Here is a 27,516-nt window from a genome sequence, read left to right as displayed (position 1 = left end):
TAACATGTCCCCATCTATACACTAGGATCGAAAAACGAGAGACGAGACTCCTTATCGAATTCAGAAACAAATCTCTCACCGCATCCTTCCTGTTATCAGTCAATAACAAGAGTTTTAGTCTTTGTCTTTGTTGATGGTGTGTTGTATCTATATTTGGAATTGTGCATTCTTGTTCGAACACAGAGAGTGTCAACTTTACGTTAAAGTTTAAGGTAAACTAACTTCCAAATAGCCTTGAGAATAAATGTGTTCGGGCGAGTACTTAAAACTTCTACTAGAATAGGTACACGATAAACGTGTTGTAGGTACTCTCTCTCTCTCTCTCTCTCTCTCTCTTTTTAGTCCTGAGGTTATTTGGTGGGTGGTAATGCAGATATCTTTTTGCTCCAAACTCGATGGACAGTTTTGCTTTACAATTGACGAAGACTAATCGCTGTTGGATTGTGTGACGGTAACAGTAGCTATGTGTTCCTGTGTTTGGAGCACGTCGGATGTGGATTTTTGAGGTGAAGTGTATTTTGGGTTTTTGTTTTATTGTGAAATGACAATGCCAGGCAGGTAGGTAGTCACTGTTTCTTGTTTGACAAGAAAAATAAAAATGTCAGTTATTTGATTAAGTTGTTTTTTCGGAAGGGAATATCAAATAGAAACAGTTTAAAGATGAGTTGTATGGGTACAATGAGGAAGGTTCTACAGAATAAAATTTTATAATGTTTGGTATTATGCTGCACGTGCTTGGTCTTAAAATTTGATAGAGGTCCGAAAAGTATTTTAAACTTGTAGCATTTTTTAAAGTTACATGTCCCTTAAGTAATTCTGTGCTATGTACCTATAAATAATCTAATCAGGTTGTTAAGGGTCAAACAACCTCACTCTTTTATTATTCTTTAGTACTAAAAATTCCACGTTATGGTAATTCCGCTCAAGTTAGTTATGGCATTTTTACTTTCATAATTTCATGTTAGTTTAAATTGTTTGTATATATCAATACCTTAATCTAAAAATTTAAAAAATGAGGAGTTTTTGAGTGCGAAAAATTAACACTATTAAAATTTAAAAAAAAAAACAAGCATTATTTCAAAAACCGTAGGTATAATAAACTGTATTTTTGGTAGGCGCTTATTTGTATTTAAAATTGAAATAATTTGTTCAAAAAAAAATTTGAGTCAATTATTTTAACGTTTACCTACTCAGATTCTGAGCCTTATAATTAGTAAAATAAATATTTGAATTAATGATAATTTGATAATAATAAATTATTTTAATAGATTTAATGAAATACCGCTGATGTAGGCGAGAAATTATGACAAAACGTAGGAAAAAATATGAAATAAAAATTTTTATTTGCAAATAGACGGAAGCGACCAAAAAAGCTCGATTCAACATAAACAAAAACACCGTAACGGGTACAATGGTTGGCACCCCTAAGAATTTTTTTTACTTTGAATTGCGAATTACTCTCGCATTTAAAGAGTTAGGAATATGTTTTATATGTCAAATTAAAGTTCAAACAATTTCTGACTTGAATTTTTTTTAGAAAAAAATGTTTAAAAAACAAAGGCTATTTTTAAAATTATAAAATAGGAAAAGCTACCCAAAAGGTACGATCATTGGCACCCAGGTACAATTGTTGGCACCCAAGGGTACAATTATTGGCACCCTCAAAATTTAAAGAAATACAAGTATTTTTCATAATAGTTTTTATCAAAGTTTAGTTAAAAACAGTTTAATATAGCAAAAAATCTTCATTTAAAGCAATTAAAAAAAAAGTAAATAAAATGTAGGTAAGACTAGGTATCGTATGTACTAGCTCTTGCATTTCAAATTACATACCTTTATCTTAGATAATTTTTGAAAGTTAAATCTTTTTTTAAGTTTAAATTTAACTAAAAATTATGTCATTTTCGCAAAAAAGAGAAACGTCATATTTCAGCTGTTGGAGCCGTTTTCGATAAAATTGCAATATCTAGAAAACTTTATATAGGAGATATCCGTTAAGAACGAGATATTAAAATAAAATAAAAACGGGTCTTAGAAATCACGTACAAATCGTCTGTAACGAGTTTTTGGCAAATCTATCAAACCTTTTGAGCTCTTTTTTCCCCATTTTTCAAAAATAAACTTATAACGGATACACGGTATAATTATTGGCAGTCTTAAAGGTACAATTATTGGCAGTGCCAACGATTGATGTCCCAAAGCACGCATTATTGGCACCCCCCCTGCCAATAATAAAACCACTACTTTATATGGGACCAATTATTGACACCCCTTTTTAATTAATTTGAACATATTTTTTATATAAAAAACAATTAAAAACATTTAATTTATTATATTGTTAAGCTAAAAAAATAAATCTTCATCGAAAAACTCAAAAAATAATCAAAAACGGACAATTACAAAATTCAGTGTCCTTAGCGGCAACACTGTATTTTTTGCACTTTTTTCATGAACTTAAAACGGCTTTATTTTTTTACTAATTAAAAGGAACTGAGAATGAAATAAGCCTAAATAAATATGCATAATTGTAGAGAATTAATACAGATTATAAAAAAAAAACATGATTTTTGTTCCTGGGCATAGTAGTTTTTGTGAAATGCTTTATTGCATGAAGGATGCCAATTATTGGTACAAAAACCGGGGGTGTCACACCCGTAACATTTTTGAATTGTTATAACAACACAGTTTTTTTCACAGTGAATAAGATTTTCACAACTTTTCATTGAAAAATATACAATAATGCATCTAAAAGTCACTGAAACAACTGAATCGATTTTCTAACATCACACCCGTTACGTTACATCCAATCCTTAAGGAAAAACCAAATTATATTCCAAACTTTTAAATGACAAAAAATTTTCATAGACAACAATCGTAATTAACCAGTGCGGGTTGCACCTCGTACCCAGTAGCCTTGTTTTAATTCAACTTTGTCAATTTGCTGCTGTATTTGTATACGTACAAAAACTGTTGGTGAATTCTACGTTCACATACAGACAAAGCTACCGTCACGTACAGACAATATGCCTAATTACTTCTCATATTTAAAAAAAAAATATAAAAACTTTCTTACTTCATTAAAGTCCATTAAGTTCATAAAAGTCATTATGTTTGCAAGACCTTTTTTGTGGAGCAATCTGTTTCCTACAAGAACATGTCTTGCCCGTTTGATTTTATTATAATTTTTCAATTTGTTACAAAATTAAGAACAAAAAACGAATTTTTAAAGATTTTCTCAATTTTTGGACCTGAAATATCTTTTAACCGGTTAAATAAACGAAAAAAGTATACAAGGCCTTTTTTGTAGAGCTTTTAATTTCCTACAAGAATATGTTAAGAAATTTCCTTAAAAGTCGATTTATGAAAAAATGATTTTTTTTGCAGAAGATTGATGTAAAAATGGAAAATTGCGAAGCGGAAGACTTTCCTATTAATATAAAGAGCTCATATTTCTTGAGTATATTCTATAGGGGTCTATAAATCGATATTTCGGCTTATATAAAAAAAATCTATACTATACATCTTGGCCAAACAACTGTTTAAAATCTGTACTTATGGTACATCTCATAAAATCTTGTTTATTAGAGTCTTTCACCATTCTGCCATGCCATAAAATGCATCTTCTATGCCATCGGTTCTCAACCTGTGGTCCGCGGACCCCTGGGGGGTTTCAACCAATTTAATCGTATTGCATTTTCTTAACCCTCTCAATAATAGATAAATGAATTTAATTTTAATTAAGGATCACGAAGTGCTTTTCTATATGTATAATGACATGGGCTTGCTGCCTGCCTAGTGCCGGAGCGAAAACTAATTTTCTGCAAATTCAAAATTCTACCCCCTGCTAAATTCAATGATTTTTTCAAATATATTTTCCCACCGCTAGGGGTCGCGCATTGCAATGCAAAAATGTGTGTTTTCTTGCATTGTATTTAAAAAAACAAATGTTTCACTTTAGAGTTATATAAAATATATTAAGGAAGTAAACTAAAGTTTTAAATTGAAAAATAATAATTAAAAAATATTTTTACTCCGTAAGCCCTGACCTATCGTTTGTTTTCTAGGCTCATTTTTTCAGGTTTCAATTCCAATAAGGAATAACTAATGGATTCTTTTTAGAGAAGAATAAATGCATAAATTAATAAAAAAAAAAAAAAAAAACAAAATACAAAATTCGTTAAATAAAAAAAAAAACAAAATGCAAGTATGTGTTTTATAAGCCAATTTGTTTTTTTTTTTTTTCAATTTTTAAAGCGAATGCGTGACCTCGACCCTTAGGGCCAGTTGTACAAATGGGATCGGGTCAAAATTCTGGCTTCAAAATTCTGCTTTTCAAAATTCTGCTTTTTCAGCGAAAATTCTGCTTTTTTTCTATTCTGTTTTTCAAAATTCTGCTTTTTAAAATTCTGCTTTTCAAAATTCTGCCAGCATTATATTTGAACAAAAAAATTCTGCTAATTCTGTTTTTTTTTTTTTTATAGCATATGCGCTGGCTAAAGAAAAATACACCTCATTAATGTAATTCAACATTGGTACTTTCCTAAATTTTTTTATTTAAGTGTCCCAAATATTTTTTGAAATGCATATACTGACTTTCTTTCAAATAAAATATGTATGCTAATTGGAACCGATGTTGTGTATTCCTTTTCTTATTCAAATTTTTGAATATTCATCTTTATTTGATAAATTAATAAATTTTTAGTTATTTTCGGAAATGTTTAATATTAAAAACCTTTTCTTAATATTTCCAAATTTATTCATTTATAAAACAAAAATTAATTCGCATTTAAAAAATGACAAATTATGTAGGTAAGTAATCAAATAAGCAGATAATTTTTCAAAAAGATGATTTTACAGAATTCTGCAAAAAATTAAAAAAAGGTTTGGAAAATGTTAAAAAGCGCGCGCTTTTTAACATTTTCCAAACCCTTTTTTATTTTTGTGCAGAATTTTGAAAAGCAGAATTATGAAAAGCAGAATTTTGAAAAACAGAATTTTGAAAAACAGAATTTTGAATAGGAGAATTTTGAAAGCAGAATTTTGTAAAGCAGAATTTTGAAAGCAGAATTTTGACAAAAGAATTTTGACCCCGGCAGAATTTTGACCCCAAAACTGTACAAATATTTAATCCGTGGTTCAGCAACTTTTATCTTCTGAAATCGGTGGTAAGTTTCCGGTTTAGCAATGGTGCAAGGTCCACATATGTAAAAATAGCCACATCCATGCTTGAACCGAAGTTGACCCGAAGTTGACCCGCAGCTAATCCGCCGAAATCGGTGGGTTAAATTCCTGATCCGAGGCTGAACCACGTTTGTACAACTGGCCCTTAGTGGTCATTTTAAAAATTAAAAAAAAATCTTTTATACGTTTTTGGATCCAATGCAACTATTGCGCGGGGTATGTTTTTTTTTTTATTTTTCAATTTAATGTTATCACCATTCAATTTCGCTCCTCCAGCCCAATGGGCAAGATTTACAGTCAGCAACAGTGTATAATTGTTATTTAATGATTCTTTTCTTACACATAATAATAAATTAAATTTATTATTGAAAGGGGTCCGCCAACTGACAATTTTTTTGTTAGGGGTCCGCATACTCTGAAAGGTTGAGAACCGTTGTTCTATGCAATCAATTCTCCATTTTGAAGCTAATAAAATTCAATTTTTGTCGTGTGAATTGTCCACTTGTACTGAATTTTCATAAATTTTTGTCACTATAGGTGGATGAGGATTGAAATGCAGGCCAAATTTCAAATCATTGTTGTTTTGATCCAACCTTAAGACATAAAAATTTTATCTTTGTTATAGTTAAGTCAAAACGGCATACTTTTTCGCAGCTTTTTTCAAAAATAAGAAATATTGTATTGTATTCCAATACAAAATTCCAACAGAATTGTTTGTGTTAAACAAATCTGTTTTAAACAAAATATTTTACACTTATTTGTTATGGAATATTTTTGTGCTTACAGTTAAATAGATGACACCGCAATTGACTTAGCAAAGTGATAAGTTATAACTGCTCGTTCTTGGATTTTTCCACAAAGATTAATGGTTTTAAAATGTGGTTAGCAAAAATGTACAGATGGTTTTTGTTTTTTCTCTCAAGACCCTAAAGGTGTTTCTATACCATTCCAATTTAAGGAACGTAGCTATATATAGACACAGAAAATAAATCACTACTACGTCCATTAATACACTTCTCACAAAGTCCTGATTGCCTTCATTACCTTTCCGCCATATCTTATTTTAGATCATTTCTTTTTCTTAAAACGCAATTATTCTTCATTTTAGGCTTAGGTTATTTGAGTTAGGGACTGCGAAGATTAATACAATACATCTTGAGTAGATTTTAGCTGCTTTGGCTGCTCATTCTACAATATATACTGTGCGGCATGGCATCCTCATCTCATCTCATAAGACTTATGTTAATAAATTTAAGTTCCTTTTTAGCTGCTATCCCACACTTTCTATCTCTTTCTTCTGCAATGATGGTCCATTGCGATAATCCCAAAAAGAGATATTCTTTGTTCTGTTCTTTTAAGCGTTCGTTCAGTGAAAAATTTAATTAATAAACTTGGACTATTAAGAAATTCATTACGTTGAATACATCTTCATTACACACGAAAAACATGGCTGCGAAATACTATCATCCCGTATACTATACTATGTGTAAGGTACCTCTCTTAATGCATCGATTTATATGCAAGGATAATTCCATCTTAAATCTTTATTAGCTTGCTCCAACGTAGTAATTCGAATTCTCTTCTCTCTGGTTCTGATGATGGTTTGGTTTGGTTCGTTTTTTTTTTTCTCCCCAATTTAACTCGACAAGAAGCAGAAGAAGACTTTGTTAAGCATTTTTTTTTTGTATAGGTATATAATGTGTTTGGAGTTCCTAAGATTAATATTATTTAATAAGGGTATTTTGGGAGTAGTTAGAGAAAACAAAAAAATTGTAAGAAATTGCTGGTTCAAATTGTTAAAAAAAAAAACTAAAAACAATTATTTTTTTTTAATAAAAGTACATACAAACATACAGAATCAATACTGAAATAAATTTTAGGGATTTTTTTAATAGTAAATATAGCGTTAGTGTCAAATCAGATCCAAGAATTGAGATATAAGGCTTTCGTTTAGCAATCAGAGGACAGAGTCAACCAATTAGAAAAACCATTCTGCCAGTAGGTTTTCCCAAGAAACAAACCAACAAAGCTTAGAATTATTATCTGTTATTACTTATAGAGTCTGGATGTAGTGGATGCACATTTCCACAGTGTCATAAGAAGACCGGATATTTTAAAAATATTTGGCTTCGGGCTTACCAAAGATTTTTCTGACTTCATTTGTTTTTAACTGTAGTACCCTTATTACTAGCACATAATTTCCAGTTAAGGCGATGCCAATGGATGATTACAAGTTGCAACAATTATATGTTGGGTGTCATAAAACAAAACAAAGCTCTTCTTTAGTCCATGAGTTCTACGTGGATAAAAGAACAGAGTGAGGCCAACTTCTAAACAGAAGAAAAAGGAAAAAAAAAAAAAAGAAATTGAACCTATGGTTAAGGCACGGGAAACAAGTTTCAAGCTCTGGGGCATAAAACCACGTTAGATGATTTAGTAAGAAATAAAAAAAATTAAGGTAGTGTGTACCATCGACCCATCGACTTGAAAATTGTATGTGATCGTATCGTCGTCGGCACAAAGCCAAAACCGCGAATCTGCATTTTTGGAAACTTTCACTTTAATTTGACTTGATATTTCGTCGGCGTAAAGCAAAATTTTTCTAAATCCACTTTTTACCGAAAATGAGTTAATGATGCAGTTTTATTAATTTGAGGTTGCTCTTTCCAAATTTGAAAACCGTTTTTGTCAAAAAAATTTCATTCCGCAGATAATAAAATTTAATGGGACATAGAAGAATAAAAACAGGTCCCTGTGCAGGGACGGGTTAGAATATTCCTGCAGCGCCTCCCCGCTTGTCGTAAAAGGCGACTAAAGGAGCAAATTTATCTAGGTCACAAACACCAAGGTGAACCTAGCGACACTTAACACCTGTAAACTTTCCCAAAAGTGTGCATGCCAGTCCCTGGGTTGGCACGACTGGAGATCACCGGTGCTGTTAAAGAGAGATCAAATACAAAACTGGAGTATGCACGCGTCGAAAAAACAACAACAACAACAACGTTTCGCAAGATTTTGTGAACTGAAGCATTATGGAAGTACTCGTCCAAAGAAATGACACTACCCCGCCAGGCACTACCATTACTAATGGTACTGATCCTGGACCGAGTAGCAATGCTCGGGTCAGAGCTAGACGGATTCCGGGGGCTAGCAAAGTAATGCCACAGATTATACAAAATCTGAGAGTTGCGAGTTGGAACGTTGGGAGTATGACAGGTCGAAGCTTCGAGCTGGAAGAGATGATGATAAGAAGGCGAGTAGACATCTTGTGTGTCCAAGAAACGAAATGGCGTAACACGGGAAATAGGGCCCGTTTCTTGGATACAAGGACAAAAAATTACAAGATGTTCTACTATGGAACGGAAAAGGGTAAGAACGGAATCGGAATCATCCTTGCAAAAGACCTCTTAGGCAGCATATTGTCCATTTCGAAATTCAGTGACCGTTTGATGTCCCTTAAATTGGTGATTAAAGGAAAGTTGTGGAATATTGTCACTGCATATGCTCCCCAAATTGGATGTGAGCAGGTGGAAAAAGATGCATTTTGGCTAGATTTTCACAACCTACTTAAGGACATCCCAAAGGAAGAGTTTTTGTTCGTGGGCGGAGATTTAAATGGACATGTCGGGAAAACAAACGAAGACTATGAAGATTGCCATGGAGGCCTCGGATACGGCATCAGGAACTCTCCTGGTGAAGACATCCTGAGCTCGTGCAAAACATATGGTCTTATCGTACTTAATACCATGTTCATCAAACAAAGCCGACACCTGGTCACTTACAGCAGTGGTGGAAATGAGACTCAGATTGATTACCATTTGGTATCTAGTTTCATGAAACCTCGGGTCAAGGATTGTAAAGTGATACTGGGAGAAGCGATCGCCCACCAACACCGTCTCCTACTGACAGAATTTTTTATGGAGACAGTGAACGACAACAAAAAGACAAAGACTTTTGGGAAGATCAAATGGTATGATCTGGATAAGGAAAAGGCGAAGCTTTTATTTCGAATATGCAAAACTATCTGTATAACAACACCAATATATTTCGAAATGAAGAGAGTACAGCACAAAGTATGTGGGACCTCCTACAGCGAACTTGCATAGAAAAAGCCAAAACACTGTTAGGGGTTTCAAAAGGACACAACCAACAAGGCAAAGAAACATGGTGGTGGAATGATGAAGCTAAAGCAGTTGTAAGTAAAAAGAAAATGGCTTTCAAAGCTTGGTCGAAGTGCCCCTCTAATAATACAGAGCAAAAGTCACGCCTCGAAGTGGAATACAGAAACTGCAAGAAAGAAGCGAAGAAGATATGTGCCCAAATTCAAGCCAAGAATACGGAAGACCTGTATCGGGAGCTAGATGAAATTTCTTCCCCGACTGCTGGTGCTATTCAAGAGCTACGACAAAACGTGAATAAGGGCGCAACCATCTTCAAAATAGCCGCTCAAAGAAGAAGAAATGCTCAGGAGATCTGTTCGCCAAAGTTTATTAACAATGCTCAAGGCCAACTACTTGTGGAAAACGAAGAAATCCTCCACAGGTGGCGACAGTATTGTGACGAACTTCTAAATGAACAATTTCCAAGGCTACACTTTCCAATAGCTTCACCTAACTTAAGCGAAGTATCCGATGTCACAGTCGAAGAAGTTAGTGAGGCTGTAAAATACTCCAAAAAGGGAAAAGCTGTTGGGCCAGACGAAATACCCTCAGAGTTTTGGAAAAAGATGGGAGACATCGGGTCTAGATGGCTCATGGTTCTTGTTTCCAAGCTTATACGAGGTGATCGAATGCCTAATCAATGGAGGGAAAGTTATCTTCTTCCAATATACAAAGGGAAGGGTGATACTCGAAGCTGTGATAATTACCGTTCGATTAAGCTGATGTCACACACCATGAAGATCGTTGAGCGAGTCTTGGGTAGCCGACTGCGAAAAATAATAAGGCTATCTGATGACCAGTGCGGGTTTGTTGCGGGTAAATCAACCACAGATGCAATCCAGAGTATCAGAATCATTATGGAAAAACATCGAGATTCCTTGGAGGATTTGCATGTGGTATTGGTTGATTTTGAAAGAGCATTCGATCGACAACCACTAGATCTGATATGGGTGGCCCTCAGACAACGAGGAGTTCCGGAAACCTATGTGCGGATAATTATGGACATGTATGATGGAGCAGTTACTAAAGTAAGATGTGCAGCTGGAGTCACCGAAGAATTCGAAATCACAGTAGGTGTACACCAGGGAAGCGTCTTGAGTCCTCTGCTCTTTATTACCGTTCTTGATTACCTGCTTCAAGGCAAAGTGACGGACCCAAAAGTGCATCAGTTATTCTTTGCTGACGATGGAGCCATCATAAGTGAAGACCCGATATCCCTGCAACGAGCACTTGATGTATGGGTGGATGTTCTAGAAGGTAGTGGGTACCGCATAAGCGCGAAAAAGACAGAATACCTATGCTGCCCATTTTCTGATCCACACAGGCCTATTCCTGACATTTATTTGAATGGTGTAGTGCTTCCCAAGTGTGAAAAGTTTAAATATCTGGGGTCTATGATAAATAACGAAGGTACTTGTGATGACGATATCAATCATCGCGTAAGCGTAGGGTGGATGAAGTGGCGGGAAAATTCTGCTATCTTCTGTGATCGAAAAATGCCCCCTAAGCTGAAAGGAAGGCTCTACACCGCAGTTGTGCGTCCAGCACTCACATACGGTTCACAATGTTGGACAATGTACAAAAAGTATGAGAGTAAGTTAACGGCAGCTGAGATGAAGATGCTTCGCATGACAGCAGGAGTAACAAAGCTTGATAGAATTAGAAGTACGAAGATCCGAGGAAGCCTTCATGTTAAAAATACCATCTCCCAAAAAATTGAACACGACCGACTCAGTTGGTATTGCCATGTTCAAAGGAGAGATCCTGAGAACCCCGTCAAAAAAGCAATATCATATAACGTTCCAACACGAAATAAAAAGAAAGGTAGGCCTAAAAACTCCTGGTACAAGCAAATGCAAAAACACCAGCATTCAGTTGGCCTCAGAAACGGAACAATACAAAACCGGGAGGCTTGCCGCCGATTTCTGAGGTCAACCCGGCGAACCCCACAGGCGGATCACTAGTGTGAAGCAGTAACGTGGGAAGGTTATGATCCCCTCGACATCGAGATCATAACAGCGCCGAGAAAAAAGGAAGAAGAAGAAGAAGAAGAATAAAAACAGGGAAGTAGCCTTTTTAAAATGAGCCCGAGTGTTCTTGATTGTTCTAAGTCCCATTATATTTTGTTCTGAGTCCACTTTTTATTTAAGGAAAAAACGAACTTGTATAGGAATTGTTCTATGTCCAATTTTGGGTTTTTAGTTTTAAAAAATATTTAAAAATATTATGCACCTACAAATGAAGTAAACTTTTATATTTTATTCAAGAGAAAAGAACAAACATTATAAAAAGCATAAATTGAATGGCAAACGAGAAGAAAATTGTCACTTTTAAACCAATTTGAAACTTAAAAATCGTCCCCTGTAAAATTTGCTTTTTGTGACCTAGAACAATTTTGCTTTACGGCGACCCCAATCCCCAATTTGCTTTACGGCGACCCCAATCCTCTATCTGTTGCCCAGAAGCCTAAACTATCAATTTCCGTTGCACGAGTTTCCATAAGTTTGCATGAGTTTCCAAAACTTTGAAGCAGTTTTTCTCAAAACTACAATTTTGCAGATTCGCGGTTTTGGCGTTGGCCGCGGCACCCAGCAAAGGTGAATTTGATAGGTATGGATATCTTTATTTGATATCAGGTTTTTTAAGCCAAGACTGGTCGTCCTTTATAGCCGAAAGTTGCTTTCTAGCTTTCAGAGAAAAATAGCGAATTGGTGGAAATTATAAAAGAAGATTCAACGAAAAGCTGGCTCGTACAATAATAAAAAATAAATTCTCAGTTTTTTACATTACATCATGTTTTCTAATATTTACTTAAAAACATAGTTGGCGACCATATAACTGCAATATTTTCAATTGTCTTATGAAACATAAATGGAAGAGATCTCAAAATTGTGCTAATTTAAAATAAAATCCATGAAATAGCGTAATAAGGGGTCTTAAAATTTGTTTTACTAATTTGTCATTTTTTTGACTTTTTTTTTAAATTTTTGATTTTTTTTTAAGAATATAAATCTATGAATCCTAAATCTAAGATCTAAGACCTAACACCTTTTTGTCATGAATTAAGCACAATTTCTAGCTTATATACTGTTTTGAAAATTCTATTTTAACGCCCATTCTTTCCGCCATTTTGGAACCGAAATTTTGAATAAAAAAAAGTTGGCAGATTTTTCTTATTCTCCATACTATTATCATTCAGTGTACCAAATTTCATAATTTTTCGTCCAGAAATGGATGTGCGAATGAATTTTGACACCAAAAACGACCAATGGCACCACTGTGTGCCGCAGCACACCCGAACCACAGCCGTTTAGCGTAGTTTGGTTAGTAAGCAATTTTTGATTAGGTGCGGCAGTGGCTTAGTAGTGGTCTGGATCTCAAAAAACCATGTGACGATGGTTCAGTGGAATTCCACATATATTAAAGTCTGATATTTTTAATTTTATCTTAAATTTTGTTTCTGGATAAGAACTTGTAATTTAATTAATTAAAATATTGCTTTCATGAAACCCATCATAAATCCAAACAAAAAATATTTTACTAGGCATGATTTCAAAAAAAAAAAAAAATATCCTGAATGCCTCAAACACCTGATGAAAGTTTTATTTTTTTTTAAGTCAGTTCCTTAAAAAATTTAAATTCAACAAAGAATGTACATCATATATGTATTTGTCGGTAAGAAACCTACATTTGACAAATATTTTCTTTTTAGATATCCTTCATATATAAGGTATTATATTATACTTCCACCACAATTTCTTACCTTCTCTTCTGAAATTTGTTGGAAATTAATTTATCACATTTCAATGAAAATCATTTTGGGATTCAATTTTGAAAGCACACACGACGACGACACGACACGACCAAAAGTTTTATCCTTTTTGGAAAATCTCGTATATTATTCCCTGGACAGATAACAAGGCAGGTTCTGTCTTGGTGGATGGTGGTTCATCCCACTCAAGAAAATTAAACGGAATTGAGATGACAAAATGTGAGACAGGCAGGGCAAGGCATCATATATATACTGAGATGCGGATGGTGCAAAAGAAAAGGACAAAGATTGTGAAATTATATAGAAATTGCCGATGATTGTTATTTTCCCTCCAATTTCGTGCTTTTAGGAATTTTTGTTGGTTTTTTTTTGTGTTTTAGTTCCAATTTTTTTTTTCTATTAATTTTAAAAGAAATCCTTTGAAGTCCTACGGCAGAATCAAAAGCTACAATGAAATAATACATATACTAATATAATGTTTGATCTAGTTTTTGTCTATTTTAAAGTAAGGCTTAGAGACTTGACTTTCGTTTGATTCAGTATTTTTCTATCAAGAACAATAAAGGTGGTACCAGATAACCAGATGGTTATATTTAAAAGACAGATATGGCCAAAAACTATATCTACATATTTCAAAAATGAAGTAAGATGCTGTTACCTGCTACTAACGGTAACGACAGTAGCGTCACCATTTCAGTGAGGCTAAACAACTTGGCGTACACCTTTCTTTAGACTTATTTAGAGTCTTTAAAACTTCATGTCCTTGGAATCATTCATTGGGGGTTCCTGCGACTAGGCTTTCTGCAAGAAGTAAGCGTAATTCTCTTATATTGAACTAACTAACAAATATGCAGTTTTGATTGATATACTAAGATGCATTTTTAGAAAAAAAAATTTCAAAATCGTTAGAGCCGTTTTTTAAAAAATTAATTTCTTATAAATAATTTTTTTTTAAAAAAGTTTTAAAATAAAATTTTTGATTGATATACTAAGATGCATTTTTAGAAAAAAAAATTTCAAAATCGTTAGAGCCGTTTTTTAAAAAAACTAATTTTTTATAAATAATTTTTTGGAATGCCATTTTGTAGAAATCACTAATCGACATCTAAAAACAAAATTTCAAAAAAATTTCAATGACCCGTTTTGAAAATTTTTTTAAAAACTCAAAAATTATCTTTTTGGAAGTTTTATTTTTGGCTTATATTTAAATTACATAAATGCTTCTTCACAAAAAGTTTCGTTGAAATCGAATAAGCAGTTTCGGAGATAATCGGATTTGAAAAAAAACGGTTCTATGGCAGGTAACGGTAATAATGATTTTCAAAAAAAAATTTTTCATTAAAAGATAGACATTAGTTTAAAACTAATATTTGAATTTTTTAAACAAAATCGTTAGAGCCGTTTTCGAGATATTTCAATTTTACTAAAATCGGTATATGACAAGTACCGTTATTTTTGGTCCAAAAATATTAATTCCAAAAACCCCTCTGGAGAGTCGCCAAATAACGCTACATACCTAGTTTGACATTAATCGGTGAATCCGTTTAGGCTGTAGCTCCTTATACAGACAGACAGACAGACTGACAGACAGACTGACAGACTGACAGACTGACAGACAGACAGACTGACAGACAGACAGACAGACGGACTTCCGGGACCCACTTTTTTGGCATTCTCTACCATAATGTCATGGAAAAATGTTATCTCAACTTTTTTTTTTTTTGTACGAATGCATAACTTGATATATAGTACCTATATCGCAAGTAAAAATGTCATATGATATGATAAATCTTATCAAAATTGATATTTTAATTGTTGGACAACTTTTGTCACTCAAAAAAGTTAATTTTATACCTGTTATTATTAATTTTTTTTTTGTTGTATTTCCATTGTAACGGGTGTGACAGTGTTACTTAATTTTTTGTCCCTTGTGTATTATTCACTAAGTATCTAAGGTATTTAATAGCTGCAACACCTAATATATTTGGTTGTTAATACAAAAATGTTTCTCAAATAACTATTTTTAACCTGTCGTTCGAAGTCTCAATCAATCGGATTTGGGTCCTTTAAGCGGTTTTGGCAGTAGCTCAATTTTTTAAGCTCCCAGTGGTCCCCTTCATAGCCGTATTTAGGGTTAGGGTTAAACACCCAAACCCCCCCCCCCCCGAAATTTTTTTTCAGAAAATCAAAAGATACCTATATTATAAACATATACAAGTCTAATATATGCAGCACTAAATGATTTGTTTTTGTATTTTAGTGATTTGATTACCTATATGAAAATCTCCCTTAAAATCACTACCAATTTTGCATCGTTGCAGAAGCTGTCGATGAAGTTTGTATAAAGGAAAACAAAAATTGTTTGGTCCATTACAAAGAGTTTTTATCTCTTTGACCATTTCCTTAAGCACTATGTTAACACCTTAAAATGCTCTTTTAAGAACCCTTTAAATACCACAAGTACTTATGCAGGGTTTTTGGTGCCGGTACTAAACTATGCTTTTTCAAAGGGTTTAGGTGGCCGAACTCGAATCCAAAGACGGACTTATTCGATCACATCTCGTTTTTGAAATATTACCCTTAAATCTATTTAAATCTTTCAGACATCTCTTCTACTGTCCGAGATATCTTCAGTTGCTTATTACCCACTTTTGTTCTATGTTAACCTTAAATCCAGTATGTAAGCGAAAATAAATGTATCGATTTATTCAGAGACTGTAGTACCTACCAACGCTAGGAAATAACCTCGAAAACTGGCAAAAAGCGGGATTTTCGATTTTCTAACGGGAATATCTCAAAAACGCGATGTGATAGAATTTTTCTGAGTTCGGATTCGAGCTCAGCACATAAAAAACCTTTAGAAAAGTATATCTTGGTTTCTGTAACAAAAACCTTGTTGGCCATACTCAAAATAAAAAAAATGCGATTATACTTTTGCAATGGAAGAAAAACTTGTTTTTATTTCTAAAAATTATAAGAGAAAGTAACGGGACATTTTGTTCTTCTCAATATTCTTGTTTTTTGATCCCCTTTAATAAAAAAATAGTAGAGTGTCACTGCAATACTCGGTTTTATATAAATGGCATTTTTATATGGTGCGATTATACTTTTGCAAAGCACTGTATTTACAACATTTCGTTATTCTTTTGTTTCAAATTATAAAATTAAACAATTTCAGTTTATTGTTAAATTTCAAAGTGAAGTGAATTACAGAAACCAGGGTATACTCTTCTATAGGTTTTTTGTGTGCTGAGCTCGAAACCGAAGTCAGAAAAATTCGATCACATCACGTTTTTGAGATATTCATGTTAGAAAATCGAAAATGCCGCTTTTTACCAGTTTTCAGGGTTATTTTTTAGCGTTTACTTATTTTTTTTTTTAAATTGAATTTGTAACAGTTTCATAAATATCCGTCAAACCCGCAACGGCGTATACAAGGGGGGGGTCACGGGGTCATGACCCCCCCCCCCCCCAAGAACTCAAAACTTAAACAAGAAATTGTTATGTTATACTCAATTCCTTTAAGAAAGACCGTTTTAAAAATATTGAAGTTTTAGAACATGAACGAAAATGAAAAGTGAAAAAAATTTTTGGTATTCAAACAACCTATTTTACCATTTTTTGGGGATGCGATGATATTTTTAGCGAATGCTATGCTGGATTAGGATTATTTTCATTAGTTCGATAATATTACAAATTGACAGACACTAAGTTGAGTTCTGCTGTAGAGTTTTGTGTAGATTTAAAATCCGAACAAGAATACATATTTAGAGCTTTAAAAAAAAATTGAATTGGGTATGTAAAAAAAAAATCACCATTGGAGCAACTTTCCCTATAAAAATAAACGGATTAATCCTCAAGAACTCATCGATTTTCATACATTACTCAATCTTCAATCGCGTTTTAAGGCAAACTATAATTTTAGTCCAGTGAATAGAGACATTTTACTATGAAGCAAATGGAAAAAATAGGGACAGGCTGAAATCTTGCAGAACTGAAGTTTTTTGAGGTTTGTTCAATTTTTGGCAAAAATCTCAGTTTTTACTATAACTACATAGCTAATTGAATCATCTGAGAATATTCGGAAAGCATTGATATTTCATAAATAAGTACATTTTTACAAAAAAATTTTTGGCCGCCATTTTGAAAAATGCGTTTTTGTGATTTTCTCGGCTTCCGTTTGTTGTAGAAAAGATTTGTTTTTCTTGTTTTGTAGAAAAACTCATTCTCTATTTTTTTTTAATTAAAAAACTTTTTTTTTTGTAATGTTTCCGTATAAAAAGTTTTCAACGAAAAAATGTAGGTAAAATTTTCGGAGATAGTCGTCAATATTACATTTTTTTCTCGATTAAGGTTCATCTAACCGAAAAAATCTTATCATAATTTTTGTACAAATCTAAATTTACATTTACATTATGTTTTTTTTTGCACGCCCAAAACTGTTTAAGTTATAACGAGAAAAAATTCACAACCACCCCGAAAATTTTACATTTTTGTGTCACTTCTAATACGAAAACAATACAACAAAAAATTATTTAAAACAAAAATTAGACAATTAATTTTTAATTTTGTCTGTACTGAGGTAATTTATTCAAAAATTATCTTTAAGGTGTAATAGCACCGTATAGACACAAAACCGAGTGTCATTTTCATCAGTACCTACATAAAACAAAGAAGAAACTTTATTTTCTTTTAAGGTTTTTCTTAGCTCGATTTGGTGTATCAAACTCCAAACTAAATTTTTATCATTCAATTTTAAAACAAAATTAAAAAACAAAATTATTTTCAAATGCGATTCGTTTGCCTGAGGTTAAGAAGACTTTTAATTCAAAAGTTACCACTGTTTATTACATAAAAAAAGATTTAATTTTTTATTGTAACTTTTAAAATTACTTTAGGCAAATTATTCAATGGAAGCAAACGAATCACATTCCGTTTTTGTTCGATTCAACTATCACATTTTCCACCTATCAAAATTGTTGTGCCAAAAATTTTGGCATGACCCCCCCCAAGAAGTAAACCTGTATACGCCCCTGCAAACCCGAAATAATCCATGGAATAAGTTTGTAAGACTGCATTCCAAACACAAATTTTATTTAAAAAATTTCACCCAACTTGCAGTAGGTACCTAACCTTAAAGTTTGTTCAAATGATTTATTTTAATTGAACACATATTTTGCATGCATGCTACTACTACATATTATGAATAATTTGTCATCAAAATGTAAAAATGTTTCCAATTTTTGTTTACTTCAAACCTTTTGCCATCTAGGCAAAAGCCAGGCATATGGATGACAAAAATGCAGTGGCGTATTGAGGGGGGGGCTCAGGGGGCTCAAGCCCCCCCCAAGCCTTCCAGATCATGTTATTTTTTACATAATTTCATTGTAATGTATATGCTTCACTGAAACTTGTTCGTAAATCTTATAGATTTAGGCCCATTTGCTCATACGGATCATAAATTTAAATCTTAACTAGGTCGAACATAGCACTTATGTTTTACTTAGTTTATTCCAAGTTGCTAAAAAATATTAATGTTAAACCTAGCAATGATTTACTTTCATGCAAGAAATTGCTGAGAGCTTCTAATCAAATTGTCAAATCGACACAAACGTCAGTTAATTTAAATTGTTTTTGAACAATTTACGGAAAATAATTTAAGAAATTTTGTTATTTTATCTATTTTTATTGAAGAAAAAATGAATAATAGTGAAAGCGGTAAAATAAATGGTGTTTAATTCAATAATAATAAATTATTAATTTGAAAGATTATTTTTGTGTATGTATTTGTGTGTCATTATGTTTGTTTATATTGTGTGTGAAAATTTTGACAACAAATTGTTAAAAATTGTATACGAATTTGTGCGGCAAATTATACCATCTGCTTATGGTTAACACGTATAAAGTAAGTTAACCGTTCTTAAACTTATAATTATTGTTCACTTTACACCCAAAATCATTTTTAAGAGGTGTCTTTTTCTTTTTTTCGCAGTTAAAATTGCTTAAGTATAACATAAAACCCTTATGATCTACTATTTCCTTATCCTAAATTATGTTAAACTTAGTCAGATTTAGGGGTTACTTTTAAGTTCGTGCAAACCGGTATGTGAAACTTAGGCCTTTATGATTTACTTAAATATTTAAGACTCGTTTCAGCAAATGGGCCTTAGAGGCAGCTCACATGCTCGAGCCCCCTCCAAGTTCTGAAACGGCTATTTGTGTTTGTTTGAGTAAGAGCCTTAGCTGTAGCTGGGGGTTGGGTGGTTTTTTTCGGATTTAAGTCCAATTCGAAATTCTTCAGATCACTTTTTAATATAATACGTACGTCGAATATCATCACCGTGTAATTTTGCAAAAGTTCTTATGCAATCTCGATAAACACTTTTTTCAAAAATTATATACTTCTCAAAGCTATTGGAAATAGAAATATTTGATATCTCAAAATCTTAGTGGTCAACATATGTAACTAATGGTTTCTTTCAGCAAATGCCAGTTTGGACTTCGAATTCGGATTATAAAAGCAACATATTACGAAAAAATATATATTTCGAATTAAACATCTAAAATAATTTAATGGAAAATTAGTTTCTAGGCTTTCACTTTCTGCATTTTTCACTCATTTAGATTTTCTGATCGAATTCAATTCACATTATTTCTGTTTGTAAATTTGGTGCCTTTTTTAATGAATCTATAATTTTTAGACAAAATATTATCATAACTTATTTGTGTCTCCTTATTTTTTCTCTTGAATTCTTCTTTTTTTTTCATTAAAATTGCCGATAAAATTGCATCCAGCAGTAATAATTTAACTTCAGAAACAAAATTAAAAAGGATGATCCTTCAGCTATGACAGTTCGAAGCAATTTCGAAGTTTTTGAAATTGATCCAAATGAAGAATATGATATTTTATTTCACGTGAAATCTAAAAGTGATTTCAATTCACTTTCGGTCGAATTGCGGAACAAGAACTTTAAAAACAGGAGACAGCAGTACGAAGCTGTCGACGTCGAGAGCAGTTAAATGCTACTATACCACTTTCAGTATCGCAGCACAGCGCTTCACTCTCGATCAAAGGTGAATAAAATAGAGAGAAAAATTTTTCGTACCCCTCTAAAAAATGTTTGAAAAATTTTCTAGCCCCCTCCAAATTTTTTTCTGGATACGCCACTGCAAAAATGGATGGATAATGAGGCTTTGTTCGATATGATAAAAGAGAGAGCATCAGGGATAAGTTTTTGAGATATATTTTTTTTGTACCTATGCCATTTCCATTTAGTAACCGGGATTCGGTAGTTAAGGTAAAGTGCTGTGTGTGTGCGTGTGATATCAAAATTCTTTTGGCTTTTTTGCATCGGTTGGTTATGGTGTTGGCGTTCGTTGGTGTCGTTGTCGTAGCCCAAAAAATGCCCTGGTGACATATTGAAAGATAAATGCTCCATTAAAGGAATTTGTAAGGGATGAATAATGATTGGGGGGTATGAATTACATATACAATCATACATTGGGGAATATCAATGTGTTTGTCTTTATTTATATTTTTAACACATATATATACTAGGTAGGTTTGTATGAATACATATATATAAAAGATGAGTGGAAGGATTCTTTTTTTTTTAACTTTTTTGTTGTTGTTGTTGCTTCTCTATGGAATATCAAATTGTGTCTGGAGGCACTAAGGGAGTTGTATACGAGTTGAAGCGACATATTGTGCGTGAAAGGACAAAGTTTTATTATGCTTCTTCGCACACAAATGGCGCAAATGGCTGTGATGATTTCCACTTAGCCCTGGGGGCCCAGTGGGTTTCGTTCGCGTGGGTTTGTGTATAATGTGGTAGGAAGGCTCAAGCTCTATACAGTACACTCACTGCTTGTCAAGTTTTTTTTTACTTTTTTTTTTTTTGTACAGAAGAGCAAAGCTCCTGCTCTGTTTGTACAATTTTATTTGGGCGCTTCCCTTTCGCAGAATTGTAATTGAATTTGAATCAAAGAAGAGTCGTTGTTGGGGGGGGGGTGATGGTGGATATGATGAGAGGGAAGTCTGTAAAGTGATATTATTATTGACATTGAATGCTGCGAAATCTGATGTTCACATTAAGAATTTTTTTTTTGTTTTTGTTGTTGTATTTATATGAAATGGAATGCGAAATGATTGGTGGTAATAAATCTCTCTGCTTATGATGTTATTAAATTATCATAAGGGATTGTCATCAACGATGTATCTATCTACTATATATTTATGATGACAGATGGGGAAAAATGTGGCTTAGTTAATGAAGTAAATATTGTGAGAAAGTGAAGCATTAAACAAATTAAATACCTAGGTACATACTTATTTAAAGGTTTTTATGACAATTGTATAAGCTCTCTAGAGGCTATTATAAGAAGAGTGATTTCATCGTAAAAGGAATATTTTGAGTATTTGTCAAAAATTAGTCAGAATTATTATGGGGGTAAATAAGAAATGGAATTGTGGACATCCGTTACATACCTACCGGACTTTCCTTTAAAAACGATGAGTAAATGATTTTGGGAAAATGATTGAAAACACACCCATTTTTGGGTTGATTTTGATGTTACGGCGATCTCGACAAAATCTCGATACCAAAAAGAGAGTAAAAAATACCCTTAAATAACTGCCAAAAGAGTAAGAAATGCCATTGAATAACTACCGTCTGAACCGATTTCCAAAAAAAAAAAAAAAGCAATCAGTTATAGGTAAATTATCGTTATAATGGAGTTTCTGCCAAAATTCGCCGGAAAAATTGGCGTCTATAACTTTGAACTCCTAACACCAACTGGACCGATTGACAACACCTCAATATGTCAGTTTATGGCATTTTTTTTTATTTGATTTACGCTTAAAAAATTGTCGCCTGAAACTACTGCCTCCACTGTAAAGCTGGACTGATATGCACAACATGATTACTCTTTCTTAACAAAATCTCCAAACTCCATTTTTAGTTTTGATATATTTCGGACAAAAGTTATACTTACCTACTCTTAGAAACATAACCTCTAAAAATTTGTACTTTTGCGTACAGTGGTGTTTTTTGTGCTTTTTGATGTCAAAACACAGTCACAAGAAAATAAAAAAAAAGAGAGGTTGTCTGTAAAGCCGGTTTAACGGACGATGATTTTACGTGATAACGTCGTAAGAAAACATGTTGTGTGCTTTTAAAATGAGTCAATTGAAGCGTTTATTTATTTCAAACAATCATAATTTACAAGAAAAAGCTAAAAAAAATTAAAAATTTCTTCTAAATAATAAAACCATTTTTGAATTTTTACAATGCTCAAAAATTAATAAAATAATTTATTAAAAACAATCATTTCTTATGAAAAAAGTGAAAAAATCATTCCATCACCCAAAAATTCATTTTTTTGATACAACAACCTATAATAAATTTTATACGACCTGAAAGCTTATTGCTTCAGCTCCAAATATATATATATATATCGATCATGTCTATTAGGCATCTCCAAAAAGAGCTAGAATTTTTTGAACTCGATCAATTTTCAACAACAAAAGGCAAAAAAACATATAATTTTATCTTTTTATCACGCTATTGAATCAATTTTTTCAATGACAACCTATAAAAAATTTTATATCATGTGTTATATTTCACCTTTCATTTCATAAAGCCATACTTAAATTTTTATAATGCGCAAAAAGTATAAAAATAATTTATTGACAACAATTTTCATCAAAAAAAAAACAAAGAAAACATGAATTTTTATCTTCTCACGTCATTAATTCCATTTTTTTCCCTAACAACCTATACAAAATTTTATACCATCTGAAAGCTTATTGTCTTAGCTACAACTACACTGGTGGCTGTTCGGGGGGCAACAGATCTCCACCGGTGCACCGGTGTTTTGAGGTTTTTCACAAGTTTCTTGATTTAACATTGTGTAGCTTGTAGTTAGTCAGTGTTAGTAGTTAGTTAAGTGTGATATAATAAATGAAAGGTAATTATATCAGGATGCTCATAAAAGTTTAATCAAGTTTTTATCTGCTCTTGGTCAAAAGTTATAACCTGTTAAATTCTAAAATTTAATTTTACCGTTATCTCAAAATTGTGTTTACGAAAATGATTAAAACTTCGCACACATATAGTCTTAGTCATGGTCTATCATTACTTTATTCCTGTATCTATTAAAGAAAAAAAGATAAAAGTAAAAAACGTTGAAAATCGGTTAAAAAAAGGTTAAAAAACGTGTTTTTTTAAAACTTGTTTCTTCCGTTATTCAGTCAGAACTCACTAAACGATTCCAAGTTTTTGCACATGTATGCATAAGGCTAAAACCTACATTATCTATAAGTTTGATTTTTTGAATGCTCCAAAAAAAAGCTAAAAATCAAAAATTACCCAAAAATACCCCTAAAAAACAAGGTGTTTTTCAAAAGCTCATATTTCAAAACGCCTAATTTTTTTTCCCTCATCTTTCACCTGGCATCTTTAGATTTGTCAAAAAAAATTTCCTCTATCCAAAATCATCATTTTGTGATAGCCCCAACACGTGCGCAACGTTCAAACAAAACGTTATAGCTTAGTTAAAAAAATCAATTCTCTACAACTTCGCGTTTAGATTTTAGCCCAAATTTCATCTTTCCGTTTTACCCCTGTTTACCCTATTATATGACGGAATTTTTGAAAATCCTTCATTTGGATTAAGCTTTAGGTTATTATCTTTAAAATAAGCTATAGAAGATTTTTATATTTCTAATAGTTTATTTTTAATTTTTAATTGAAATTTTTTGCGCTCTGCGAAAGTGCGAGAGTGTAACGTTAGAAAATGGCGTCACTTTTTTGTGGTGGCTATGCCATGGTTCATCGATTTATAAGACGTTATCACGTCAAAAAAATTCTGACCTGGGGGTGCAAATAGATAAATTATATGTCGCTGAAACTGAAATCAATTTTAGGTACCCCATCACTTCAGGTTTTCAAGATAGCTTTTTTTTTGTTTTGTGTTTGTTACCTTATAACTTTGGACTGAGTGAACCAATTTTGATAATTCTTTTTGTGTTGGAAAGCTGGTGGCTGCAATGTGGTACCATTTCGTTCAGTTCTGGTCATAGGAACTATTAGAAAACCCATTTTTAGCCATGGAAGTCGGTTTTGTTTTTTTGATAAAAATGATTATTGAGAACCTCAAAAAAGTTGTTCGTTTCAGTTTGTCTGTGAACAGTTTTTAAGTTTATCTAGAAAACCGATAGAGATCGAGTGAAACTACAGCGATCAAAATAACTAAGTATTAACATAGTCACATCCCCAGGTCTTTCATATTTTTATGTTTTGACTCAAAACACAGCCAATTTTGATATCTCTCCTATATATTTTCATTAAAAAATTGACTATTTTGGGGTTATATTGTTGGCAACTATATTTTATAATCTTCAATAAAACTTAGTGATTCAAAATATAAATTTAAATATAATGAAAAATTATTTTTTGTTATTCCTGGCTGGGTGTTACAGTTTATACTTTCTATATGAAAGGAGGTTGATTTGGGATCTCCTATTCTTTATTTTTGAGAATGGTTAATTTCAACGAACAGCAGTACAGAGACTCAACAGATGTTTTAGGTTCAAATCATACAGTACGTACAATGGTTAATGTAATGTGTAGTCGGCATACTGGATTGCATATTTGTCATTTAAACGCACAAAGCATATATCCGAAACTTGATGAATTTAGGTTTTTATTTGAAGGTTCTATGGTTGATGTGATTTGTGTTTCAGAGACGTGGTTATCAAGCAACCAAAACAATGATCTTTGTTCTTTGAGCGGCTTTCATAAGCCTTTTAGGTGTGATAGGGTTGGAAGAGTTGGTGGAGGAGTTGCTATTTACGTTCGCAGTGAACTTAATTGTAAACTTATACGCATAGCCCCACTTGGGAGTGAGATTGATTTTATTTTTATTGAAATAATATGTAATCAAAACAAAATTTTGCTAGGTTCAGTATATAGGCCAAACCGAAACATCGACATTTCTCTTCTTATAAGAGTCTTGGATGAATTGTCCTACATTTCGCCCTACATTATTGTTGCTGGTGACTTCAACAGCAATATGCTTGAAGACTCGTCATTTGCAAATAACATGAAAACTTTAAATCTTTTTCCGGTAAATACATCTGTACCAACGCATTTTACCAATCATAGTAGTACATTGCTTGACGTATTTTTCGTCAGTCATTTGTACAAAGCTCTCCATTTCGATCAAATTTCAATACCTGGTTTTTCTCGTCACGATCTAATTTGTTTAACTTTTCAAAGTAAACCTTTGGCAGTAAAAAAATCTATAACTTTCCGTGACTTTAAGCATATAAATATGAGTAATCTGGAAGAAGATTTGAAGCGAATTGAATGGTATCGGATTTATGGAATGCCATCCGTTGATGATCAGGTGGATTTTATCCAAGGTAATATTAAAAGTCTCTTTGACTTACACGTTCCACTTGTTACTAAAAATCTCACAACAAAAAACACACCTTGGTTTAATAATAGAATAAGGAACTTAATACAAGCCCGTGACCAAGCATATAAAAGTTGGAAGCGTTTTCGACTGGGTGTGCTGTTTAATGATTTTAAAAGGCTTAGAAATAAAGTAACAACTGAGATACGTGAGTCAAAGAGACGTTATTTTGCTCCTCGACTAGACCCCTCACAAGCAAGACATAATTTATGGAAAAATCTTCGGGATATTGGCATCGGAAAACAAAAAAATATTACAACTGGTGCTATCGACTGCAACGAGCTTAACAGGCAGTTTACTTCTCATTTAGGTCCAGAAGTCTTTCCTGAAACAAACAGTACCCCGATCGAGAACAACATGTTTTCCTCTCCCAGTTTTAACTTTACACCAGTTGATGAAACGGATGTGTTAGAGAGCTGTATAAGTATAAAAACAAACTCAGTAGGACTTGATGAAATCCATCCCGTCTTTGTGAAAGCCATTCTTCCATATGTTCTTAAATACATAACGCATGTCTTTAACACGATTTTTATGTCGAGCGATTTTCCTTTTATCTGGAAAAAAGCTAAAATTATACCAATTCCGAAAAATCGAAACGAGTTTAGACCAATCGCCATCCTTCCATTTCTTTCAAAGGTACTGGAAAGGTTAATGAATTCACAGATACAGAAATATTTAAACAACCACAACATGTTATGTATTAATCAATCTGGTTTCCGTCCCAAACATAGCTGCACCACAGCTCTAATCAATGTTGTTGAAAACATTAGACAAGCCGTTGAAAAGGATAACATAACTTTTCTTATTCTTCTGGATTTTTCCAAGGCGTTTGACACAGTAAATCATAACGTCATATATAACAAGCTGATAAATCAATTCAATTTCTCTTTTTCTTCTGCGAAGTTAGTTCAGTCATACCTTTACTGCAGATCTCAGGCTGTTGAGGCTAGTGGCTCCGTATCTGAACTTCTCATGCTGAGGAGTGGCGTCCCACAAGGCTCAATATTGGGCCCACTTTTGTTCTCTATGTACATAAACGATTTACCTTTGTGCCTGCGGAATTCAGACGTAGATATGTACGCAGATGATGTTCAGATACGGAAAAGCTTCCCTCTTGGTCTTCTTGAAAATGCAGTAGTTGAGGTAAATGAGGAATTGGACAGAGTTCATAATTGGTCCCAGAAAAATGGGCTTTGCGTTAACCCACTTAAGTCGAAATGTTTGGTCATTTCAAGAAAGTCTGCTGATACATCTTACTACCCTAAAATATACCTAGATAATAAGGAAATTCAGTTTGTCGATTCAGCTAAAAACTTAGGCATAATTTTTACAAAAACTCTTTCGTGGAATGATCATATCAGATCAACAATTGGGAAAGTTTATGGAAGGCTTCGTTTATTGTGGACTAACCATAAAATTACACCATTAAAAACAAGATTAGTATTAGCAAAAACTCTTCTTATCCCTATTATGCTTTATGGCTGCGAACTTTTCAACAATTGTGACTATGAACACAAACGGAAGCTAAATGTTGCTTACAATAGTGTAGCAAGATATGTTTATGGGTTAAGGAAGTATGACCATATTTCTCAATTTTCTAAATCAATTTACGGCATAACATTAGAAAACCTTTTCAAATTAAGAACCTTGACATTGCTTCACAATGTAATACAATCACAGCAGCCACCGTACCTTTATAATAAGATCAATCAAACGCGCTCTCTTAGATCTTTTAATCTTGTGCCAACCCGTTACATTTTCTTAGTATCCGAACGCCAATTTTTTGTAAATGCTATACGTCTGTGGAACTCTCTTCCCCGATCTATTGGGATGATAGGCTGTACCTCCCTTTTCAGGATAAAACTCAGAGAGTATTTTGAGACATTTTGACGATGAAATTCTTACCTTTTTTGCCTTACCGAC

Source organism: Episyrphus balteatus, chromosome 3, assembly GCF_945859705.1.
Source record: "Episyrphus balteatus chromosome 3, idEpiBalt1.1, whole genome shotgun sequence".
Lineage (NCBI taxonomy): Eukaryota > Metazoa > Arthropoda > Insecta > Diptera > Syrphidae > Episyrphus > Episyrphus balteatus.
The sequence above is the reverse complement of the archived record's forward strand: the minus strand, read 5'-3'. Positions refer to the sequence as shown.